This window comes from Cervus elaphus, chromosome 10 (assembly GCF_910594005.1).
Source record: "Cervus elaphus chromosome 10, mCerEla1.1, whole genome shotgun sequence".
In the NCBI taxonomy this organism is placed as follows: domain Eukaryota; kingdom Metazoa; phylum Chordata; class Mammalia; order Artiodactyla; family Cervidae; genus Cervus; species Cervus elaphus.
Window position 1 is genome coordinate 38857429 of NC_057824.1, and position 22351 is coordinate 38879779.

The 22351-nt window shown below is 45.0% G+C and overlaps 1 protein-coding gene across 1 annotated transcript in view; it reads left to right on the forward strand.

Annotated features, from left to right (window-relative positions):
* The first annotated feature begins 4123 nt into the window (after positions 1-4123).
* The window catches only part of IL21R (interleukin 21 receptor), a 34375-nt gene continuing 16147 nt past the window's right edge, over positions 4124-22351 (forward strand). The window contains exon 1 of the mRNA XM_043914566.1: positions 4124-4708. The gene's annotated coding sequence lies outside the window, so the exon portion shown is untranslated. The remainder of the gene's footprint in view (positions 4709-22351) is intronic.

Here is a 22351-nt window from a genome sequence, read left to right on the forward strand (position 1 = left end):
CCCTCAACATAGATCTATTTCTGAGGGGACTCAGGTTCACCCCAAAAGACACGCAGCTGCTAACTTTCCACCTCCAAAAGCATCTACTTTTAAAATTTTTAAAATGTATTGTTAGTATTATTAAAAGTTTCTGGCCATGCCTCATGGTATGTGGGATCCTACTTCCCTGACCAGGGATCGAACCCATACCCTCTGAAATGGAAGCATGGAGTCTTAACCACTGGACTGCTAGGGAAGTCCCTAAAAACATCAGCTTTAAAAGAAAAATAATAACAGAAACATTTTCTTTGGGGAAAAAAAAAGATTATATTGAAATAAGGAAAACAGTGTTCATATTGAAAGAAGATTGTTGATTAGGAGAATAATGATAGCAGAAGTTGGCATTTTATGCAGGCAGTCACAATTTGAAGACCAAGAAGGCATTTGACCTATTAATTGTATTAAATTGCTCTCTCAGTTCTTTAATAATCCCCATGACAATATAGATAATTCTTACCATCTACTGCCCCATTCTTGTATCTGCATTGGTTACTGCCAGTAGAACTTGAAAGGTCCCACACATATGCATTTGACTGAAAGATGATGGTTACAGCTTCTCAAGTACTCTCTCAAGCATCTACTTTTTAAACACCAGGGATTAAGTCGCCCCTGCTACATCTCACCCACTCCCTAAATCAAGGCTGGAGCACTCTTTTGAAAATGTAAATCAGATTAAACTACTGTTATGATGAATCCTCAGATGACATCCCATTGCTCTTGGAACCAAGTCTACCTCTTCACCCCAGGTGGTGTGCAGCCAGTAGGACTCCCATGACTCCACCTCCTAGCATTCCTTTGTTTGCTCACTCTGTTCCCCACACTGATCCCAAATTCCTGGAGTGAACCACACTCCTTCCTTCTCAGTACCTTTGCCCCTGCAGGTCCTTCTGCCTAAAATGCTTCCCCTATGGCTGGGGTATTTCTTACCATCCACAGTGCCCCTTCCATGTCACTCTCTAGACCTCTCATCCGCTTACTCCTTGAAAGAAAATCTATGACAAATCTAGAAAGTGTAGTAAAAAGCAAAGACATTGCTTTGCCAACAAAGGTCCTAGAGTCAAAGCTATGGTTTTTCCAGTAGTCGTGTACGGATGTGAGAGTTGGACCATAAAGAAGGCTGAGCACTGAAGAATTGGTGCTTTCAAACTGTGGTGCTGGAGAAGACTCCCGAGAGTCCCTTGGACTGCAAGGAGATCAAACCAGTCCATCCTAAAGGAGATCAATCCTGAACGTTCATTGGAAGGACTGATGCTGAAGCTGAAGCTCTAATACTTTGGCCACCTGATGTAAAGAGCCAACTCAATGGAAAAGACCCTGATGCTGGGAAAGACTGAGGGCAGGAAGAGAAGCGGACGATGGAGGACAAGATGGTCGGATGGCATCAGTGACTCAATGGACATGAATTTGAGCAAACTGCGGGAGCTGGTGAAGGACAGGGAAGCCTGGCATGCTGCAGTCCATGGTGTCACAAGGAGTCAGACATGACTTAGCAACTGAACAACAGTTTGCATTTAGTTTATCTGTTACTTCTTTTTTTAATTAATTAATTTATCTATCTGGCTGTGTTGGGTCTTAGTTGCCACACACTGGACCTTCTTTCACACTCAGGATCTCCTTTCATTGTTGCATGAGGGCTCTTCGCTATGTAGTAGTTGCAAAGCGCAGGCCTAGTGGCCACGTGGCATGTGGGATCTTAGTTCCCAGACCAGGAATGGAACCTGCATCCCCTGCCAGGAGGACCCTTAACCACTGGACCACCAGGAAAGTCCCTCCATTACTTCTTTTTGTCTGTCTCTCCCCACCAGAATACAAGGCTCCAGGAGGGCCATCACTCGTATGTATTTCTGGAGAATATGTCACATCCATAGCCAAGGGCATGTTCAGTGTTGGTGGAGTGAAGGCTGGAAGGAGAGAATGGATGGTTGCTTGTGTGTGTGCCTAGAAGGGAAGAGTGGGTAGTGGGTGAGTGTGTGGATGGGAAGAAGGGGAGAGAGGAAGGCAGGCAGTTGGAAGGGAGGGTAGGAGGGCTAGACCAACCTTGGGTTAACAAACATCCAAAAGCAACTTGGTGAGTGACCAGGAATTTAAACTCAGGAGCCTGAAAGACTGAGTTCGGATCCCAACCCTGCCAGCACCAGCTGTGTGACCTTGGACAAGTCACTTAACCTGTCTGAGCCTTGGTTTCCTTGTCTGTAAACGGAGGATGATGTCAATGATGGTAAGAGTAACTACCTTCTTCTGAGATTTCAGTGAGATGATACATTTAAAAAAATTAACATATTCATTATTTTTGCTTGCACAGGGTCTTCCTTGCTGCCCATAGGCTTTCTGTAGTTGTGGTGAGAGAGTTGTGTAGGCTTCTCATTTCTGTGACTTCTCTTGTCGTGGAGCACGGGTTTGAGGTGCGCATGCTCAATAGTTGTGGCACAGGGGCTTAGCTGTTCCACTACATGTGGGATCTTCCCGAACCAGGGATCGAACCTGTGTCCCCTGCATTGCAGGGCAGATTCTTAACCACTAGGCCACTAGGGAAGTCTGAGATGATACATCTTTATAGTCCTTATAACTCTGGCATAGAATCAGCTTTTAGCAAATATTAGCTGGGTTTTTTTGCTTTTTTAAAAAAAATTTATTATTACTCCTCTTGATCTTACATCTACAGTATCAGAAAACTCACCCTGAAGATCAAGAGAAAAAGAAAAGTTGGCTTCCTCACAAAATATATGTTCCAGAGAATACAAGATAGTTTGGTCGTGAGGGACAGAATCTCTGCAGGGCCAACATCCTTCAAATCAGCCACAGGGGAATTTGTTCTAACTTCCTCAAAAACAGTTAGAAAAAGAAAATAAAAAAAAGAATAAATAACATGATGCTTTCTCTTTTCCTCTGGAGTGATCATGTGGCTTAGCTACAAATTGTTTCCCAAAAATGAGTCAGCTTGGGGGGAGATGGCATGTGTGTTTGAGCCCACCTGTGTCATCAAAATAGCACAAAGCAGCCCCCATCCACCCTGGTAATTCAAGGATGAAATGTTTGGGTCCTGTTTCCACAACCTGGTGCAGACTTAGGAATCCCATCCACCCAGGTTCACATCCCATCTAGGACACTTCTTTGCTAGTGTCATACGTCCCCTCTCTGAGCCTTGGTGTCTCCCGCTGTAAAATAGGAATAATCTTATTTGCCTCACAGGGTTTGTGGAATAAATGAGATGACCTAGTGCCAAAAAAATGCAGGATACTGCCAAAAAAAAAAAAAAAAGCTGGATACTGACAGCAATAGTTGTGGTAGCATCAGCTCTCTTTTGAGGCTGCTGGGTGCGAAGTTGTGGAATTTTATCCCCAGGTCTCTTAAACATCAGCCAGAGACATCTGACCCTCTGGAGGGCTCCTGGCTTGTCGGCAAGATGAAAACTCTCTTGAGAATTTCTTTTCACTATTTCCTTCCAGAGTTCCCATGTATTAAAGTCTAGGTCTCCCCATTGGACAGATGGGCAAAGTGAGGCATTCAGAGCGGTGATATGACCTGCCCAAAGGCTCTGTCTTCTCAAAGGCATGCAGATAACATCCTGCTCCCTGAAGCAGGAAGCTGGATTCAAAGCAAATAGGGGCAGAGAAGTTGGGAGGCAAGGGTCCCCAACTCAGACCTCTGCTGGGCCAGGCAGGCAGGGTGCCTGAGTGAAGCCGGCCAGTGGGCAAACACCGCTTCTCCACGGGACCTTGGGCAGGTCTCTGGGCTCTCACGCTTCTCGCTGAGCGAGACCCCCGGGGACCTCCCGGATCTCGCCTTGCCACCTCCGCACCCTGGGAGCCTCAGTTTCTACATCTGTGAGAAGCGGCGGCTCACCACCTCCCCGCCTGCCTTAAAGGTCAAGACCGTGAGGCCTGCGGGGGTGATGTCACCGTCCAAGGGAGGCAGACATCACCCCGGTGGCCCTAAATGTCTCGCTAACAGGCGACCTTTGGGGAGCAGTGGCCCTTGCCCCCGGGGGCCCGGCCCCCTCCCACCTCTTTCTCCCTCCCCGGGGCGGAGCCGGCCGCTCCGTGGGCGGGGCCTGCGGGAGCGGCTCACCACTTCCTCCGGTTCCTCCCCACCCTGCGCACGCGGCTGGGGCTCCGAAGGCAGGCGCCGCCTCTGGCGGACCCGCCGGCGTCTCTGCCGAGTGACTGAGGGCTCGGGGTCTGACTGTCTGCCGCTTCTTCCTGAGTGTGCCTGACAGGCGCGCAGCTGTCGGTCTGCCTGAGCCTGCCTGCCTGTCTGCCCGCCCGGCTGGCCAGCCGCCTGTTTCGCTTGACTTCTGTCTGTCCGCGTGGCCGCAGCCCTGATCTGCTCTCTGTTCACCCCTGGTGCAGCGGATCGGCCCCTGTCCCGCAGCCTCAGCCTTCTGTTCCCGTGTGACCTCTTTGGGATGTAACTGATGGTCGCCTTTGCCTCTGCCTGGCCCGCCTGCCCGGAGCCCACCTGCCATCCGCGGGGGTGACGGGTCGGGCGCTGTCTGATCGGTGGCTCGGGGCAGGTTGCAGCTTCCAACCCCAGACCCCTGCCTGTTCTCCCAGACCCCCATTCCCCTCCCCATCCCCCCAACACCAAGCCCAGCTGCCACCCCTGGGAGCCCACCGAACTGCCCGGAGCCCAGAGAGAATGGATTTCTGAGAAAGAAGTAGAACAGCAGGTAACTCATCTCCAGCCACCGCTCTGGGGGCAGGCGGGGAGGGGACCTCCTCTGCTGGGGAGGACGTCCTGTGCCCTCATCACACCTGGGGACGGTGAGACCAGCAAAGTTAAGCTGGAGTCTCTTGTTCGGCCCAGCTCAGGGTGACTGGAGTGCCTTTCTGTAGATCCGCGGGAGGCCCCAGGGACACAGAGGCAGAGGCATGGCTGAGATGATCCCCTGAGCTGGTGGAAAGAAGCCTTCAAAAGGCAGGGGCTGGGGAGGGCATGCTGTTTCCAGACTGAACATGATGTGATCATCACCGTGGTTCTGGGCAGCTGAGCTGGGCAGAGGTGGGCATGACTGTGATCAGGTCAGTGTGGGGAAGGGAGGAGGCATTGACTTTGTACCAGGTTCTGTGTTTTATCTCCTTTATTTTGTCTAAATCCTTTAAGATGGGTTGGTGTCCCCATTTTGAAGATGAAAACTGAGGCTCTGAGAAATAGAGTGGTTTTCCCAAGGTGACTCAACCATTGCGTAGTTGGGTGGGCAGGTGACTCGGAGGCTGGTCCTACCCTCCACGCTGTCTCCTCTTCTTTCTCAAGAAAACAGGGGATGGGTGGCTGGTGAGAGGCAAACTGGTTCTGTGTGTGTGGAGGAGAGTGGGGTGAGGAGGCTTGGGGAGGCTGAGCCTTGAAGAATGGGTTGGATTTTGACTTGAGAAAAAGGGAGGAAGGAAGGAACAGGCAGACACGCTCTTGGCAGAGGGGGAGTTGACGCCTGGAGGGAAACTTAGGATGCAGAGGACCCAGGGCAGGGGAGAGGGCATTAAAATGTCAGGGGTTCCTCCTGGGAGGAACATATGCTTTCCCCAGGGGGAAAGCATGGGGCTTTTAGAAGCACATGGTAGAGTGGGGGAAAACCTGGAGGGTTCAACATCCAGCCATGTGGCTTTCTGGCTGGGTGAACTTCAGTGAGTCTCTCTGCTTTTTTCTAACGTCATGGAGCCTCGGTTTTCTCATCTGCGAAATGGGCAGAATGGCAGCTCCATCTTCATAGATCTGGTTGTGAGGATTTGAGGGTGTGAAATAGAAAGGCTGTTGTCTAGGGGTCTTCCAGGGGGGAGAATTTGCCTCATAAGAAGCCTGGAGCCCATGGAAGAGAAAGGCCAGTTTCCAAGAGTCACGGAAGGTGCAGTGACACACTCAGGAACCTGCAGCCTTGCCTCCTTCAGCCCCCTGGGTTGTGGTCCTCCCAGGCGCTCAGCATGTGACAGGCGCACGAAGCTCTCCCATCATCCTCATGACACCAGTTGAAGCTGCTGGCCTCTTTCAGCCCATTTCACAGATGAGGAGACTGATGCTCAGTGGAGAGAAGCTTGCCAAGATAGCTGTGACTGTAAGATGCAGAGCTCGGTTTGGAACACCAAGGTGACAACCTGCTAGACAGGATAGCAAAAAAGCAAGAGCCATAGCCTGGGGCACCTTCTGAGAGTGGGGCTTTGAATCAAGGGGGCTAGGCAGACCCCAGAGGGGGAGCCTCCATCACCTGTTCCCCTGGTGGGTTCAGCAGAAATCCTGGTCCTGCCTGCCCACACCTGGCAGGAAGTCTAGAACCTTACAGCCTCGTAGAAGAGGAAACTAAGAGTCCTTATGTTAGAAGGTGGCTGAGACCCCAGGCCAGGAGAGACAGGTGAGCGAGATGAAGGATGCATCCCAGGTGCTTCAGGCTCCCACCTGCCCAGCAAAGAAGAGAAGGGAGTTAGAGGTGGGGATTGGAGGCTAAATGGAGGGAGGGGGCTTGCAGGAGGAGGGGGCTTGCAGGAGGAGGGGGCTCGCAGGAGGAGGGGACTTGCAGGAGGAGGGGGCTTGCAGGAGGAGGGGGCCAGCTTAAGAGAAGACAGAACAGGTAAAGCAGGCCACTGGAAGCTTTGAGTGGGACCAGCTTCTCTGCAGCATCAGAACTGCCCTGGGCCCTCAAAAATACATGAATGAAAGGAAAGGAAGAGCATCCTTCCTCACAGTGAGAGAAGCCAGTGCCTATAGAATTGCCAGAATGATGGCCTGGCTTCTCCACACAGCTGGAAGGTCTCTGCAGTCCACTGGGGGGCCTTGGATCTGGCTCACTAATGCTGCCAATTGTGATCTGGGGCTTTGGAAATGGTCAGACCTAGGTTTGAGTCCCAGTTCCATTACTTAGTACCTTTGTGACCTGGAGTTAGTCACTTAACCTCTCTGAAACTTCAGTGTCCTTATCTGTTATATAGAGATAAGATTGCCTATCTTGGTTTGCTGTGAGGTTTTACTCAACATCTGTTTCTGGAACACTGTCCTAGGTCCTGGGGATCCAGTGATACTCAGACAGAGCCAGTGCAGTTATGAGCAGAAAGAGCCTTGCAGTGGCTCACAAGAAATAGTAGCTATTATGTTTTACTTTAAATATCATTGGTAATAATTTCCTCATTATTACTGATTATTAATACTTGGTATATCTTCTGACATATACCCAGCCCTCAATGAATGATAATTCTTATCATGACACTACTCCCCCCTTTCTCAGATGGGAAAACTGAGGCTCTGAGAGGGGTGGAGCTTTTCTAGGGTCACCCAGGGAGTCATGTACAAGCAGAAGGAAGAAAACTGTGAAGACATGGGAAGGAATACTTCCTCAAGGAGTAGGGGTCTTCCCCTCATCACAGTCCCTTCCTCACCTGCTTCTTCTTCCCTTGCCCCTCACTGCACACCAGCCCAGAGGGGCAGGGGAAGCGCGGGAGCGGAGAGGAGCCCCACCCCCATTTCATGGCTCACAGGTGCCCCCGCCTCCACTCCTCGCCCTGGCGCCCCGCCAAAGGGACTTTTTACCACTGCTCAAATGAGAGCTCTGAGTAAACTTGGAACTTCTGAAACAACCTGAAAATATTCCCCGGGGTGTGGGCAGAGGCCCCTCCGAGGGCCCTCGGGTAGCCAGGACACCTGCCAAAGCCCCCCCCACCCCCGCCACCCAGCCCCCAGCCTGCTGGTCCTCCCAGCCCCCAGGAAGGATCGGGCCACTCCAGTTGTCCCGAGGGATGTGGGGCAAATACACCAGCCCGGCTCCCTGCTCCGGCCCCGGCCCTCCTTGCTGTGTGACTGGGCAAGCCTCTGGGCCTCTCTGGGCTTCTATTTCCTCATCTGCCAAGAGGGCTTGATGATGCAGCCTGGGACCAGGGCCTGCAGACTTTCTTCACTATGAATCAGTACCCCCCAGTCTACTTTGGACAGGGCCAGGCAGGCTGGTGGGGGCTTGCTGGGCAAGGACGAGGATAAAGGGGAGGTTGCCAGCCCCGCACCCACCCCCCACTTCATGACCTCAAACAGCCATGGAGCAAAGCATCCTTTTTTTTCCTCTGCCTTACAACCAACCTCTCCTGGTGGGGCATGGTGGGGTGAATGGGGCTGGGGTGAGGTGGGGCTACAGGAGCTGAGGTAGCTGGCACAGTCTGGGTGGGGTCACCCAGCATGCTGGAGGGCAAATCAAGATGGCACAGGCAGGAAGAGCTTGCTGGGAGCAGGGCATGTACCTCGGCTGGGAGAGGTTGCGCGGGCTAGAGACGTTCCGGTAGAGAAAGGCTGGTTGGGCTTGGAGAACCTGCGTGGACATGGGTTCACAGCCCACCTGTGAGGGACAGGCAGACTAAAAGGGTCTACAGGCTGAGAGGTGGCCCCGGCTGGGAAGGCCTTTCCCCTCGTGTTCAGCAGCTACTGACTAAGCTGCAGGTCCAGGGTCTCGGCACACCTGTCTCAGACATGGGCAACCTGCCCTTTGCTACCACCTCACTCCCCCAAATATGTAAAAAAGCAATTCCCATTACTCACACGCTCCAGTGCGCCCGGCACCAGCCTCACGCTCCCTCATCTAGGCCAGAGTGAGCGCCCCCATTGAGTGCCCCCATTCTACAGATGAGGAAACTGAGGCCCAGAGGGAAGACGAGCCCAGGGTCCCACTGTGAGTTAGGGGCCGAGCCTCCTTCCTGATCCAGGGCCACCAGGCTGGAGCTCTTCCCCAGCCTGAGAGCGCTGCTTTAAGTAAAAACTCACTGTGTGGCCCTGTGCAACCCACTGTCCCTCTATGATGATTTCTTTCTTTTATAATTTTATTTAGTTTGGGTTGGCCTGGGTCTTCACTGCTGCACGGGCTTTTCTGTAGTTGCAGTGAGCGATGGCTACTCTCCAGTTGCGGTGCATGGGCTTCTCATTGGGCAGCTTCTCTTACCGCGGAGTACGGGCTCTAGGGCTTTCCGGCTTCAGTAGCTGCAGCACGTAAGCTCAGTAGTCGCGGCTCCTGGACCTAGCCGCCCTGCGGTGTTGTGGGAGCTTCCCGGACCAGGGATCGAACCCATGTCTCTTGCATTGGCAGGCAGATTCTTAATCATTGGACTACCAGGGAAGGCTAGAAAGCATTTTCTTAGATTTAGTCACTCATGTAATGAGTGCTTTGAGCACCTACTATGTGTCAGACACTGGTTAGCCATTGACATTCAGCGGTCACCAAGAAACATGTGGTTCTTGCCTAGAAACTGCTCAGAATATTGCTAAAAACACCATGAGTGGTGTGCTCTGGGGGAAGGATGGACCCTAGAGGAAGGAGTGACTCACATGCCTTGGACAGGCCAAAGAATTATGAAGGGGATGACATTCGAACTGGCTTTTGAAGCTGAATAGGAAGCTGACAGAGAGATCAGAGAGTTCTGGTGGCTGAAACAGCAGGTGCAAAGGCGTGGAAGGAAGCCAGATGCTCGGGGGTGTGGTGAAGAGGTCCAGGTGTCGGAAACCTGGAGTACCCGGAGTCCAGGATGAAGACTAGGGCAGAGGGAATGTGGGGGACACGTGCTGACATGTTTGGAATGCTGAGCAAAGGAATTGAGGGCTTTCTCTGAAGGTGCGATGGGGAGCCACAGAGAGTCACGGTGAGGACCCGGTGGGAGGAGCCGCAGCTGGAGGCACGAGGCTGGGGAGGAGGCCATGGGAAGGGCAGGTGGGCAGGAGTCCTTAGAGACCAGTGATGGGCTGGAAGCCCTGGCTTCTGTGTTCCTTCTTGGGAAGTCCCTCAGTCTTGACACTTCCCCTTCTGGCGACCTGTTGGCTCTTGTTTCTGGCTCGGCTGGGGAGTCCCTCTCCTCCCATCTCGCGTCATCTCGGTCCCTATGGGAAACGGGCTGCTTCACTTTCCCCCTCACCTTTTACTTTCAAGCCCCAGACCCCACCTGGGTCACACTGGAAATTATGATCGGCTTGAGGATCTGAAGGGGTCCCATTCCTGAATTATCAGTGAGCGAAAGAAGAAACAGGGAAATCAAGACCTTAGGTTCTTTTCAGTGTGGGGAGGTTGTAAATAATGCTGCTGTGAGCACCCTGGTATATGTCTGCTTGTGCACATGTATATTTTGCCCTTTGGTGCATAATCTAGAAAAGGACTTCTTGGGTCTCCTGTTTAGCAGAAGTTTCCAAAGTGATTGTACCAATTCATATTCTTTAGAGAAAACTGAATAGAGATTAAGAGTTTTGATTACTTCCTATCCTTTTTAGCACTTGGAATTGTTTTGTGTTTGTTTTTGTTTTAGTCATTCTGGGTTGATGTGTAGTGCTATCATATTGGGATATACATTTCCATTTCTTTGATGAGTAATGATTTTAAGCACTTTTTAACATGTTTTTGGCTGTTTGGATATCCTCTTCTATGAAGTATCTGCTTAAGCTTTTTGTCCATTTAAAAAAAATGAGTCCTGAGTTGTTTATTTATAATTGCTTTGTAGGAGTTCTTTCTATATGTTATATAGAATTATAGACATAATTTTATATATTATACATTTATATATAATATATAAAATGTGTAATATAACTATATGAAAGAAACTATATACAGATGTAGATACAATCTATTTCAGTTTCTTTTCTAGTCTCTCTTTTTTTTCAATTTCTCTTCTTGTTTGTGTCTTTTATAAGTGAAACTTTTATAAATTCAAAACATATTTCCATTGGAGAAAAAAATGGAATTATAATGTGACTTATTGTTCCTTTTTTAGAGAACAATAAAAAGATTCCAATTTAATGAAGGTAGTCTTCTCCATCAACCCAGATATCTTCATCAACATGTGGCAATTTATCTGACACCTCAGTATGTTAATCTGTTATTGCCTGCTGGATATTTTTATAGATTCTAGACTTATGCATAAGGTAATTGTGCAAGTACTTATTTTCCTTTTGAAAAGCAACCTGCAAAGATACTAGGACACAAGAGGCATGATTTGTTTATGACATTCACTGTTTCTGCATACTTAAAAGTTTTTTAATAAAAAATAGTACATAAATTTTGCAGTGTGACTTATAAGTTCTTAAGATGAAACAGTTGACTCAAAATAGAAGCCAAATTAGCCTTTGAATGTTGATAGGTAATCACATATCAGCTAATTTCTACAAAATTACTTAATGTAATATTTTTTTGGGTCACACTGTGCATGAGAGATCTTAGTTCCCCAGTCAGAGATTGAACTTGAGTCCCTTGCAGTGGAAGCCCAAAGTCTTAACCACTGGACTGCCAGGGAAGTCCACATTCAATTTTTTAAAGATAAATTTATCAGAATCATACATTGCTATTTAAAATTTGTATCCTCTATGTAATTGATTATTTCATAATTTTAAATTCTCTCTAGTTTCAGTGATGGTGATATAAAGTTAAGTATTTTTTAATAAAATATTTCTTTATTTATTTGGCTGTGCTGGGTCTTAGTTGGAGCAGGCAGGATCTTTCATTACAGCATGTGTACTCCTAGTTGCAGCATGTGGGATCTAGTTACCTGACTAGGGATCAAATCCAGGCCCCCTGCATGGGGAGCTTGGAGTCTTAGCCACTGAACCACCAGGGAAGTCCCTAAAGATAAGTATTTTTAAAAGATGTGTCATTGTTATTAGAGAAAATGAACTGTATTCAAGTGTCAGTATATTTTAGTTTCTGCAGCATTACTCAGTCTTTATAAAATTGCTGAAAGCATGTGTTTAGTATTTTTGACATACGTTTTGAACAAAAAGACATAGGTAAAGCTAGAATAAAATGCAATACTCAGTGTTGGTGTAAAAATATAATTTATGTAGTAGTCTGTTCATGAGATTTAACCACACTGAATAAGACGCTTTGGACTTATGCATTGCAAATACATATGTTAAAAAAATTTTTTTTGCTTCTTTTTTATTGTGGCTTTTGCTCAGTAATGCAGCATATATTTTTTCTTTTTACCTTTCAACTCTATTCGCCAGTTCTTCCCACCCCCACACACTTCTTCTGGCAAACATCAACCAGTTCTCTCTGTATCTATAAACTTATTATTTTTGGATTCTACATTAGCGAGATCATACTATATTTACCTTTCTCCATCTTTCATATTTCACTTCATATTTCACTCAGCATAATACCCTCGCGGTTCATCCATGTTGCCACAAATGGCAAGATTTCATTATTTCTCACGGTTGAATAATATTCCATTGTGTGTGCATATCACATCTTCTGCACCCATTCACCTGTTGAAGGACACAAATTGTTTCCAATCTTGTTTATTGTCAATAAAACAGTAATGAACATAAGGGTGCAGTGTATCTTTTTGAGACAGTGATTTCATTTCCTTTGTGCATATAACCAGAAGTGGAATTGCTGGATCATGTGGTAGTTCTACTTTTAATTTTTTTAGGAACCTCCAACTGTTTTCCATAGTGGCTGCACCTAATACATTCCCACCAGCAAAGCACAAGTGTGCCCTTTTCTTCATATCCTCAGCAACATTTGTTAAAGTCTTTTTGATAATAGCCAGCTTTTAGCAGGTGTCAGGTGAAATCTCATTATGATTTTGATTTGCATTTCCCTGGTAATGAATGGTGTTGAACATTTTTCATCAACCCATTGTCCATCTGTATGTTCTCCTTGAAAATGTCTATTCAGATCTTCTGCTTACTTTAAAATCAGATTGAATGAGGTCTTTAATTTTGCATGTTATTCTCTTATCTGATACATGATTTTCAAATATGTTCTCCCACTCAGTAAGTTGCCTTTTCACTTCATTAATGGTTTTCTTTGGAATGCAGAAGCTTTTTGTTATGATGTAGTCCCACTTCTTTCTCTCTGCTTCTGTTGCTTTTGCAACCTACATAGAGGTCTGTTCAGACTTTTTATTTCTTCATAAGTCAGTCTTGGTAGGTTGTATGTTTCTAGGAATTATCCATTTCTTCTACATTATCAAGTTTGTTGGTATAGGGTTATTCATAGTTGTATCTTATCATCCATTTTGCTTCTGTGGCATCTGTTGTAATGTCTGGTCTTTCTTTTCTGATTTTAGTTATTTGAATCTTCCCTTTTTCTTAGTCTAGCCAAAGGTTTGTCAACTCTGTTGATCTTTAGAAATACAATATATTTTTTATCTTGGTCTCAAATTCATTGCCCTTGCTTAACAGTTATTATCTAACTGTTTATTTACTAACTATTTGGACTTTTAAGACAGTCTTTTACCATTCCAATCCTTATAATTTTCTAATATTTATAAATTTATTTATTTTTCTGGCTTTATTGCATTGAACAGGACCTTCAGTACAAGACATCCTTGTCTTTTCCCTGCCCTGGAGGATAGAGTGTTCAGTATTTGACGTTTCGGGATGTTAGCTATGTGTATTCTGTGTGTATGTGTATGTGTGACTGTGAGCTCCTCATCAGATCAAGAGAATTCTTTCTATTCCTGGTTTCCTGAGAGTGTTTTTAAAATCATGAATAAGTGTTTCAAATTATTAAATGTCACATTAAAATTATTAAATTGTCATATAGAATTTCATTATTCTGTTAATATGGTAAAACAGATTACTGATTTTCAAATGTCAAACAGCCTTTGTATTCTTGAAATAAATCTCATGTAATAATGATGTATAATACATTTGTATATATTAATATCATCAGATCTGACTTAATATTTTGTTTATAATTTTTGTATGTATATTTGTGAGAGAGATTAAACTATAATTTTTACTTTATTTTAGTTTAAAGTATTGATTTCAAGGTTAGGTCTTTAATGTGTGGTTACTTCATTTACATTTTATTAAAAATACTGATGTATTTGGGATTAAGTGTAGCTTCTGACTACTTGTTTTTCTTTTGTCTTATCTATTCTTTGTTCCTTTTTCTTCTTCTTTGTCCCATTTTCTAAATGAATAAAGTTTTTAAAATTATTGTTCTGTGTTTCCTATTAGTTAGTTATACTTTCTTTTGTAACTCTTTCAGTGGAGATTATAGCATGCATACTTGAATTTTTTGAAGTCGACTTTATACTAAGGGTTTCCCTGGTGGCTCAGAGGGTCAAGGATCTGCCTGCAATGCAGGAGACTCGGGTTTGATCCCTGGATGGGGAAGATCCCCTGGAGAAGGAAATGGCAACCTACTCCAGTATTCTTGCCTGGAGAATTCCATGGACACCTTATGTTAGTACATTTATCACTTTTCAGACAATACAGTGACTTTTTTTTTTAATACAGTGACCTTTATCTTTGTTCACCTCTTCTTATATTTAATAATCATGATAATGTATTGAGTTGGCCAAAAAGGTTGTTGGAGTGTTTCCATAACATCTGAATGATCTTTTTGGCCAACCCAATATTCTCATTCTGCATATAGTTTAAACTTCATAAGACATTAACATTATTTTCATTAATTAATATTCATTTATATTTTTAATGTTCTATTGCTCTTCATTCCTTCCTATAGTAAATTACTCCCCATCTGAGATTATTTTTATTTTGCCCCCCAAATTCACTTTAGTATGTCATTTGATAGTGATCTACAGGTGACAAATTCTCTCAGCTTATTTTTTTTATGAAAAGTAAAGTTTTATTTTGCCTTTATCTAAAAATGTTTGTAATTAAGGTCTGATTCACATACCATAAAATGCACTCTTTTGAAGTGCACAATTAAGTAGTTTTTAATATATTTATAAAGTCATCTGATCATCACCACTATCTAACTGCAGAACATTTTTATTTCTCCAGAAAAGTGCTATGCCCATTAACAGTCACTCCCTATTCCCCGTCCCTCCCAAGTTTCAGCCCCCAACAACCACGAATATACTACGTATCTATGGATTTGCCTACTCTGGACATTTCATATAAATAGAATCATACAATATGTGGCTTCTTGTGTCTGAATTCTTTACTTTAAATTTTAAAGGTTCACCCATGTTTAACATGTATCAGTACTTGATTCATTTTGATGGTGGAATAATATTCCATTGTCTGTGCAGTCTACATTTTGTCCATTCATCAACCGATGAACATTAGAGTTGCTTTCAGTTTAGGGCTATTATAAACAATGCTGCTATGAACACTTGTGTAGAAGGGCTTTCTTGTGAATATGTGTTTTAAATTCTTTTCCCTATATGCCTAGGAGTCAAATTGCTTGGTCATGTGGTCACACTATATTAACTACTGGAGAAACCGTCAAACGGTTTTGCATAGTGGCTATACCATTGTACATTCCCATTAGCAGTGTGTGAGCGTTCCACCCTTACATCTTCACCCACGTTTTTTATTTTCCATTTTTAAAAATAGCCATCTAGTGGGTGTGAAGTGGTACCGCACTGTGGTCCTTATTTGCATTTCCCCAATGACTAATGATGATGAGCATCTTTTCATGTGTTTAATGGTCATTAGTATATCTCCTTGGAGAAACATCTATTCAAATCTTTCACACAGTTTAAAATTGGGTTGGCTTTTAGACCTTCAGAGTTCCTTATATATTATGAACACTAACAAATACATGGTTTGCAAGTATTTTTCCCATACTGCCTAGTGGTTCAGCTGGTAAAGAATCTGCCTGCAATGTGGAAGACCTGGGTTCGATCCCTGGGTTGGGAAGATTCCCCTAGAGAAGGGAACAACTACCCACTCCAGTATTCTGGCCTAAAGAATTCCATGGACTGTATAGTCTATGGGGTTGCAAAGAGCCGGACAGGTCTGACTGACTTTCACTCACGAGGGTTTCCCTGGTGGCTCAGATGGTAAAGAGTCTGCCTGCAATGTGGGAGACCTGGGTTCCATTCCTGGATGGGGAAGATGCCCTGGAGAAGGAAATGGCAACCCATTCCAGTATTCTTGCCTGGGAAATCCCATACACGGTGGAGCCTGGCGGGCTCCAGTCCATGGGGTTGTGAAGAGTCAGACACGACTGAGGGACTTCACTTTCACATGTTGTCCTTTCACTGTTTATTTATTTAGCTGTGTCGGATCTTAGTTGCCGCACGCGGGATCTTCATGTGTCACGTGGGCACTTCCGCTGGGGCGCACAGACTCCCTAGTTGTGGTGTGCGCGCTTAGTTGCCCCTTAGCATGTGGAATCTTGGTTCCCTGAACAGTGATTGAACCCGCATCCTCTGCATTGCAAGGCAGATTCTTAACCACTGGACTACCAGGGGAGCCTCTATCTTTTCACTTTCTTGAAAGTGTATTTTGAAGCACAACAGTTTTAAAATTTGAAATCCTTCAATATATTTGCCTTTAGTTGCTTGTGCTTTGGGTGGCGTGTCTAAGAAACTATCGATGAATTCAAGGTTCTGAAGACTTACTCCTATATTTTATCTTAAGATGTAATTCTACCACTTTATACTAGGTCTTTGATCCATTTTGAGTTGATTTTCATATATGGTGTGAGATAGGAGTCCAGTTTCATTCTATTTCATGTGGCTGTCCGGCTGGATGAACACCATGTATTTTAAAGACTGCTCTGTAGTCCTAGAAAATTGAGCGGGAATCGTTTTTGTTTGGTTGTTTACCTTGTTTCATTTTATTTTCTTGGTGTGGATTCTTTAAGATGCTGCATGTACAAGATCATACCATCTGCAAACAGAAATGCTTTACTTCTTTCTTTCAAATGTGGATGCCTTATGTTTCTTTTTCTTGCCTAATTGCCTGGGCTAGAACCAAAGCTTTCAGTACAGTGAGAGTGGATATGAGAGTGGATATCTCTGGTTTTTGTTTTCTAAATTTATCTATTTGTTTTTGGCTGTGCTGGCTCCTTGTTGCTGCATGGGCTTCTCTCTAGGTGCAGCGAGTGTGTACTATTCTCTAGTTGTGGTGGGTGGGCTTCTTCTCTTGCGGCGTAGCACGGGATCTAGGACATGAGGGCTTCGGGAGTTGTGGCTCCTGGGCTCTAGAACACAAGCTCAATAGGTGTGGTGCATGGGCTTAATTGCTCCACAGCATGTGGGATCTTCCCAAATCAGGGATCAAACCCATGTCTCCTATACTGGCAGGTGGATTCTTTACCACTGAGCTACCAGGGAAGCCCTGGACATCCTTATTTAATAAAAGTCATGAGAGTGGACATCCTTGTCTTGTCTCTGATCTTAGAGGGAAAGCTTTCAGTTTTTCATTGTTAAGTATGATGTTAACTATGGGATTTTAGTAGATTCTTTTATCATATTGAGCTTGCCTTCTTTTTCTGAAGGACATTTTTTGCTGGATTTAACATTCTAAGTTGGATTTTAAGTATATCATTGTCGTAAATTTTTAAAATCGTTTTTCTATTATGTGCCTAGATGTGGTTTTCTTTGTATTTGTTTGGGGGGAAGGGTGGCTATAGAACTCCTTGAATCTATAGCTTAAAGTTTCTTGTTAGCTTTGAAAAATTCTTAATCAGTTTCTCTACTATTGCTTCTAAAATTTTCTCTTTCCTCTTTTCCTTGACTCCAAATACATTTATGTTAGACCTTTTCACAATGTCTCATATATCTCTTCTGATCTCTACTGTATTTTTAAACATTTGTTTCTCTGCATGCCTCAATCTGATTATCTCCTACCAGTCTTTCAGTTAACCAGTCCCCTCTTCTGATTTTTTAATCTGTTGTTAAATCCATCTGTTAAGTTCTTATAAATCTCAATTATTGTGTCTTTCAGCTCTAGAGTTTCTGCTGTTAAATAGATTCCATATTTCTGGTGGAATTATTGAACACATTGATCATTGTTGTTGTTGTTTAGTCGCTAAGTCATGTCCAGCTCTTTTTCAACCCCACGGACTATTGCCTGCCAGCTTCCTTTGTCCTTGGGATTTCCCATGTAAGAGTACTGAAGTGGGTACCACTCCCTTCTCCAAGGGATCTTCCCTACCCAGGGATCAAACCCGGGTCTCCTACATTGGCAGGCAGATTCTCTACCACTGAGCCACCAGGGAAGACCAATCACAGTTATTTTAAATTCTGTCCAATAATCACTTATGTGTCTGTTTCTGGTTTTGTTTTTTCTTCTTGGCTTTTGGTCATTTGGAACTGTTCTCTGGTTTGTCCTGTCAATTTAATTCAGTGCTGGACATTCTGTATGAAAAGTATGGAGGCTTTAGATGAAGCTAAGTTTTTCCGGATAGGTTTTGTGTTGTTTTTTTTTTTCCTAGCAGACATATAGCATATAGGCAGATCATCTTGATGCAGTGAAGGCTGAACTATTTCTGATTTCTGTCTGATTCCCAAGGCATCTTTTTTTTCTGAATAACTGGGTATTTATCAGGGCCCATTTTTCTTAAATTTTGATTCTCTCCTTAGCATTGTGAAACTGACAAAATCTCTTCTTAGTTTTTTTAGCCTGTTACCAGATGCTTTCTGCTAGGTTTCTTGGAATGCAATGATTTGGCAAATTATTTAAGGGGACATTGCATGCAGAGAATTTTCCTTCTCTCTGGCACCCTGGCCTCACAAAGTACTATCTCACTTGGTTGCTTTCTCATGCTTTCTAATAGTTCCCCTCCCTCCTCCTGCTTAGCAGTTGTTCTTAGTAAGAGGGTTAATCAGTTACCAACTACTTCATCATAGCCAGAAGTGAAAGTGTCCTTTCATATTTTATTTTATAATTCACTTACATTTAAAATGTTATGAGTTTGGACATGTAAAAAGGTATAAAGGAAAATATAATCAACACCATTCACTCAGTTTTACCAAACTGTTGAGACCCCTGAAGACCCCTGCCTCATCACATCCCCTCCTAGTTCACACTCTTCAAAGTTTGATGTTTCTCATCCCCTTGGGTTTTTTCTATATATTCAGGACACATGGATATTCAGCCAGACAATATATAGAGCTGCTTTACATGGTGCTGTGTGACACATGGGCTTTCCCAGTGGCTCAGCAGTAAAAATCCACCTGCAATGCAGGAGACTGGGGTTTGATCCCTGGGTTGGGAAGATCCCTTGGAGGAGGGCATGGCAACCCACTCCAGTATTCTTGCCTGGAGAATCCCATGGACAGAGGAGCCTGGCAGGCTACAGTCCATGGAATCAAAAAGAGTCGGACATGACTGAAGTGTCTCAAAAGTGTGACATAGATAGTGTTATTATGCCTGTGTTCTTTTCTAACTCACTTTTCTATTTCTTCAGAAAGAGTCATTTGCTCTTTTTTTTTAATGGTTGGTTGGTTTTTTGTTTTTGTTTTTTCTGTAAGAGTCATTTGCTTTGTTGTGTGAAGCGATGATTCATTTTCACATTGGGTGATTACACCATAGTTTATCTTTCCATTCTCTTGCTGATGGAGATTTAGGTTGTTTCCAGTTTTTCAATATTTAAGTCAATGTTGTTATAAACATTTCTGCCTCGGCTTCTTGTACACATGTGCCAGTGTTTCATCAGTAGTATACTTCACAGTGAAATTGCTGGATCTTAGGGCAAATACTTGTTCAAGTTTGTTAGACCATGCCAAACTGTTTTCCAGACGAGTTGTATTAATTTACATTTCCACTAGCCATAAATGAGAGTTCCCATTACGCCACGTCCTCAGCAGCATGTGATATTGTCAGACTTTCAGTTTTTACTAATCTGATAAAATTTAAATGGCATGTTATTGTGGTTTTCATTTGCATTTCCCCGTTGACTGTGAAGTTAAGCACTTTGAATTCTCCATAGCACCTGCTTCCATCTGACTTCCTCCCCCGAGTCTGCTCCACATCCCCAGACTATCTTGAAATTTGGCCAACTTTTAGTCTGAATGACCACAACCTCAGAAATCATTTCTAGGCACTGGAGCCCTGTGGATAAGCACTTCTTTAGGGTCTATCCCATCCAGGACTGTGCTGGAGGACTTCATACATACTCATGCATTTAGTGCCTGCAACAAAGATGAGAAAACAGAATCAGAGAGGCCAGGAACTTGCCCAGCGACACAAGGCTGGCACCTGGCAGATCTAAGCCAGGTGCTCTTTACTGCTCTGTAGGAGGCTGCAGGCTACCCTCTGTCCTTCACTCAGGAAGCACCCCTGCGGGTCGGGGTGCACCTGGGGAGTAAGCAGCTGTTGCCCTCAGGAGTCCGCTGAGCAGGAAGCCCCATGAAGGGATGGATCCAGGGCAGGAAGGGCCATGGGACTGGAAGGCCTTTGTACTCAGTGCCATGGAAACCAGAGGAGACGACTTGAAGACTTCATCATTCAAGGCTGATGTTTCCCAGAATGCGAGTGGCTTGTTTTAGATGGTTTTAAATATCCCTGGACCCCCTAGTGAGAGAGTGAGACCCTTTTCAAATTTCTTTGGCTCCTCTAATGTTGGCGAGGTGGTGGGGTTGGGGGGGATAAGAATCTCAGTTTGATGCTAGTATGTCTTCAACACCTCTCTCTGATACTCTTTAATCTCCCTTTTTAAACAAAGACAAACTAGATCTCCAACTCATCAGAATCTTAAGCAAGGAATAGTGTCTTGCTAAAACTCAATTTCTCTTTTGATTTCCTTGTATTCAGGTTTTACATTTCATTGAATTTTGTTTCATGGTGAGTTGGTTAGTTCGTTTAAGAAACATTTACACAATACCTACTAATATGCCAGGCACTGTTCCAAATGCTTTAAAAACACTGACAATTCTCCCAAGAACTCTATGATGTAGGTTATTAATATCTCTATTTTACAAATGAGGACTCAGAGGCCCAGAAAGGTTAAGTAAACTCCCTGAGGTCACACAGTATATAAATGGCAGTGCTGAGATTTAAACTGAGGCAGGCTGGCCCCAAGTCTGTGTTTTAACCACTGTGGTGCATACTGCCTCTTCATTTCATACTAGTCACCTGTTGAAGGAGGGCTTCCCTGATGTCTCAGTGGTAAAGAATCCACCTGCAATGCAGAAGACATGGGTTCGATCCCTGGGTTGGGAAGATCCTCTGGAGGTGGGCACGGCAACCCACTCTCGTATTCTTGCCTGGAGAATCCCACAGACAGAGGAGCCTGGCAGGCTATAGTCCACAGGATCGCAAAGACTTGGACACGGCTGAAGCAAATGAGCATGCATGCATGTACTTACTGATGGTCTGATTTTCCATTTTGAGATGTTTATTGGAGCAAAAACTGTGAGGTCAGGTAAAGAGAAACAGCAAGTAGCTCACAGCACTGGTGAGAACCTTGAAGGCAGTAAGTGGCAGGAGTTCTAGAACATTCCAGCATAGCTTCATGGATGCAGGGATAGAGCAGATGGGCCATGAAGACTGAGTGGGGTGGGGGGAGGTGTCTAAAAAGCAGACTCAGCACAGGAACTTGTCTCATGCAAAGTCAGGGAGGCATGAAGGGGCCTGGGATGCTGGAGACTGCCGAGCAATTCAGAGCAACTGGCCAGGAAGAGCAAGAACCCAGCCCCCTTGGACAGCACTTTACGGTTCACAGAGCACTGCCGCGTCTGCTTTCCCACTGACTCTCCTTAACTGCCAGGTGCCGTGTGCATTCCTGTCCCCAGTTTAGAGATGATAACTGAGGTCAGAGAGCTAGAAAAGCCAGAGAAGAGCTATTATTTGCTCCAAGATGCTCTGGCCACAAATTGGGGCTCTTTGTTCTGTTCCACTGTTTCAGGTATCTTAGATGGCAAGCCACAGAAAAATAATTCTGCCAAATAGGTGGGGGGTTTTGGTGTATGTCAAATCCAGGTGTGGACATCAGATATAGCTGGATCCAGGCCCTCAAGTGCTGCCATGGGAACTCTGGATCTGTATTTTTCAGGATTGACATTTCTCTAAGAGATGACAATGGAGAAGAGAATGGCAACCCACTCCAGTATTCTTGACCTGGAGAATTCCATAGACAGAGGAGCCTGGCAGGCTACAGCCCATGGGGTCGCCAGAGTCAGACATGCCTTAGTGACTAAACCACCACCACCAAGAGATGACAAAGATAGCTACCAGCTTCTAGCAGGCTCCCAAAAGATTACCTCTTAATAGAGTTCTAGAAGAAATTCCAAGATGGCTCTCATTGGCCTTGCCTGGGTTGGTTTCTGTGTCTGATCCCCTCACTTGACCAGGTGGGTGGAGTGCTTTCCTGGTCAGGGCTGGATTGGGTGCACACCCTGGTTCAAGTCAGCTTCAGTTTGAGGGGCTGTTCGTAAAAGGAGAAGAGATGCCCGGAAGACAGAAGCAGCAGAGACATCCCCTCCTTCCCCAGGGGCTTGTTTGTCATTGGTGCAAAGCTGAGGAATGAGGGGCCTTGAAACTGGCAAAGGCTCTTGTGCTTTTTCCTCTGGCCCCAGATGGAGCCGCTGGGAGCGATGTGGACAGAGCCATCCCAGGCCCTGTGCTGAGGCTGGAGTCAGAGGTGTGGATACACTAGTGAAGGGCAGACACACACTCCACCTTCTCTAACGGGACGCCAGATCCCTAAAGCGTGATG